This window comes from Mytilus trossulus, chromosome 12 (genome assembly GCF_036588685.1).
Source record: "Mytilus trossulus isolate FHL-02 chromosome 12, PNRI_Mtr1.1.1.hap1, whole genome shotgun sequence".
NCBI classification, from domain to species: Eukaryota; Metazoa; Mollusca; class Bivalvia; order Mytilida; family Mytilidae; genus Mytilus; species Mytilus trossulus.
In genome coordinates, this window is record NC_086384.1 from 18,521,866 (window position 1) to 18,526,197 (window position 4,332).

The following is a 4,332-nucleotide window of genomic DNA, read 5'->3' on the forward strand; positions in this document are numbered from 1 at the left end:
ACAAAACGAAAAAAAAAACCACATACCCCTCCCCCTTTTCACTAAGCTAAGTGATACAATAAATAACTTACAATGTGTCTTGTATTTGTCATACACCGTTATCGGATGGTAACAATACATTGGTGTCTTACTTCATGCAGTTACAGTAATATTTTTATTGTGTATGGATAACAATTTTTAAAAGGTTTATATCTACATTATTTAGTGAGTTTTATTTCACATTTTAAATGAGCCGAAGGACGTATTAACCTGAACGCATTAGAAAGGAATATCCCACTTTAGTGTTGTCGGTAAAAAAGGATACTTAATTTTACAAATCTTTATAAAATTAATATTTTTTTACGGTAAATAAGTCAGATAATGCATATTTTAAGGTTTTTCTTGTCGTAGAACACACCTCGGGGTGTCAGGATTGTTCAAAGAAAGACCTCCCTCCGGTCGGTCTTTCATTTGATCAATCCTGTCACCCCTCGGTGTGTTCTACGACAAGAAAAAAACTTAAAATATGCATTATCTATAACTTAATCAATGATTTCAGCAACCTTAACATCAATGATTTCATCAATGTTTACGGCACGATCTACCGCAACATGTTTTTATTTTTTTTTTAAATTTCATTATTCTTGATTGAACATACATTTAAAAGAACTAGTTATTTCTTTTCTAAATTATGAAATATATATTTCTATATCATTATGTATCCATTACGTTTTAATTTTTAGTGGAGTCCGTGTTGTTTTTATACCCCTATTTGCGACATTTTGTTCACGCATCGTTGTCAATGTGATGGAAATTTATGCAACTGTCGTACACATGAAAGATCTAGCGCTGTAAAACCAGGTTCAATTCACCATTTTCTACATTTGAAAATGCCTGTACCAAGTCAGGAATATGACAGTTGTTGTACATTCGTTTGATGTGTTTTATCATTTGATTTTGCAATTTGATTAGTGACTGTCCGTTTTGAATGTACCTCGGACATGTCTGAATTCAATATGTTTGTGATTTTACTTTTTACTTCCATGGTATTGTAATCGTATTAGCATGGTTTGAATTTTTCCTACTACAGTTATATTTCCTTAAATTGATTGGTTGGAAAATTGATTCGTTTACAAACAAATATTTGGTATTTAATAAAACAGTCTGAATGATGCAATATAAGTGTCAAGTTGGTTGGACTTCAACTTCATAAAAAAAAAACCTTGACCAAAAACTTTAACCTGAAACTTGCACTTTCATTTTCTGTGTTCAATTAACCTTGCAGTTGGGGTAGAAACTATAATTTGGCATTCAATTTAGAAAGATCATATCATAAGACACATGTGTACTAAGTTTCAAGTTGATTGGACTTCAACTTCATCAAAAACTACCTTGACAAAAAACTGTAACCTGAAGCGGGACAGACAAACGAATGGACGGATGAAACGGCCGGACGAACGAACAGACGCCCGGTCAAGAAAGCATAATGCCTCTCTTCTATCGTAGTTGAGGTATAAAAATCACAAGAATTCATTCCTTTAGAGATTAAAATTTATTAAACTGTTCATTTTATAAAGTATTAGTGTATGTATTGACAGTGACATGAAGAATTAGCTTCTAATTGATACAAAAAATGCACGTCAAACATTTAACTAGTAATCATCAAAATCTTGCATTGAAATATAAACATCAAATATCTAGTTATACTTTCACTACAGACACACGTTGTGTTAGTAAGTTACATCTGCGTTGCTACTGAACTAAAAATAAAGACGCGGAAGACAAAAATGAGACATTTAAACTCGAAGGCCGAAGGCAACGTCACATCTCTATACTAAAAATATTAACGTAGATGCAACAAAAAAACTCGTAACAAACTACCACATAGCAATATAAAGACTGAGAAACACGCATTTTAGTATATACAGCTTACAGAAAACTACTTAATGAATGGTGAGTAAGTTTTAGTCTAATGTATTAACCAGGTCACATGACAGTTATTTTCTTTAACTTTTTGTTCCACTTTATAGATAATGTTTTCTGACTGTTTTTCAAAAACATTTTCTTATCCAATGCATAGATTTCCTTAGTTGTATTTGGTACAACTTTTTTAGAATTTTGGATCCTCAAAGGTTTTCAATATTGTACTTGTTTGGCTTTATAAATATTTTGATATGCGCGTCACTGATAAGTCTTATGCAGACGAAACGCGCGTCTGGCGTACTAATATATAATCCTGGTAACTTTGATAACTATTAAACTCATCGCAATTTGAAAAGGAGAATACCACAGGGACAATAACGGAAAGTTTGATTTTAAATTACATATAACTCTTCTCCATTAATAACTCACTGCAGAAGTCTTCAGTATTTGCTAATTTTAGTTTAGACTTTGAATAACTCTCAAACATTATACAGCGTAAATGACATCTTGTTAATAAGAATTTTAAACAATAAAAAAGCACATATATACATGTAAGTAGTATAAAATGTAAAAGCATTATACATCAGGCTGAAATACAAAGCACAAATTCTGATTTCATCGTTCTCCGTTCTTTAAACAGTGTTTTAAATGGTGTGTATGTGACATCCGATTACATCCGGTGAATATGTTACCGTTCAATACAATATTTCTAAAAAGAAAAATCACATATACGAATAAAAGAGAAATATTCAAAAGATAAACTGTTCAAACAAACGAACAATGCACAAAAATGAAAATGTATGAAAAACAAGAATGTGTCCCAAATACACGGATACCCCATCCACACTATCATTTTTTATGTTCAGTGGACCGTGAAAATGGGATGAATAAACTCATCATAGATACCAGGACTAAATTTAGTATATACGCCAGACGCGCGTTTCGTCTTCAAAAGACTAAAACCACTAATTTGGCATTAATATTAGAACGATCATGTCATTGGAAACTAGTCGATTGGACTTCAACTTCATTAAAAACTACCTCGACAAAAAACTTTAACCTGGCATCTGCACCATCATTTTCTATGTTCAGTGAACTGTGAAAATGGGATACAATCACTACTTTGTATTAAAATTATAAAGATCATGTCATATGGAACATGTTTACGAAGTTTCAAGTCGATTGGACTTCAACTTCATCAAAAAATACTTCGACCAATAACTTTAACCTGAAGCGGGACGAACGGATGGACAGACGTCGGACAGACGAACGAACGGTACGACGGATGCACAGACCAGAAAACATAATGCCTATGAAAGGTGCATACAAAAAGACAGGTGTTAACAAGGGCTCAAACATTGAAATCCGTACGATAAAGTTAAATCGAGTTTCAGTATCATATTTCCTGTATCTATTACACGTGTGCCTTTTCACATATTTCATTTATACATAAAAAAAACTATGTAATGGAAATAAACGCCGCATTCGTTCTGCGTCAACTGCCACCAATAGAGTTATGTCCTTCATCGGATAAAGTCATCAGTTATGCGCTACTTTATGGCTTCATTTACCAGAAATTATTCATATGTTCATCAAGAGTCTTAGTGATCGTCATTGTGCAGTCAGCTGTATAAACTTAAATAATGTTTGTTCCGTACGTAATTTATCATAGTTTCTTAATGTGAAGAATTATGAAGGTCAATTATCATATGATTATTGCAAATTCTATTGCCAAAAATTCTTGACACTTAACATCATATTTTGCCAACCACCAACTCAACATGCGAACGGACGTGACAATGATCATAAAACGCACGAACAGTGTTCACTAAAACCAAAGAGTTGCATCGAACTCGAAAGTATATAAGTTGAATTTTGCGACGTGTCTGTATCTCAACTCAGGTATGCAATTTGTATTGGTCTAAAATCTGAGGAATTTAAGAGTATCGTCTTATTAAAATTTTAAAAACGAATGTCGACTGATCCAAATAATGACGATTTCTATACATCCTGGATTTGCATTCATGCATCAACAGACGTTCACCCGATCTGGATCCGGCAATGTGACAAACACAGATTTTTCTTTTGATTTCTATGTATATCATGAACAATTTCTTTTTTAAGTTTTATGTTAATTGTCACGTGGACGTTATAATTGTGCTTTGGGTAATAAAAATGTTTAGTTCAAATGATGAATACTTTCAATTATTAATGGCAATTCAATCTACTGCGTTGTTATTTTCGAATTTAAAGTTTAACAAAAAATTCATAAGAAAATATTGTGTTACTGCTTTTTAGATAAATAACCACAAAAAAACAAATGATGTCGAGTACATTAAGGTTATTGTACGGCTTCTCATAATTATCAAAACCGTTATAGTATGAAGTGTATAGCGTACTATACGAGGCTTTACATTTACATGTACATAT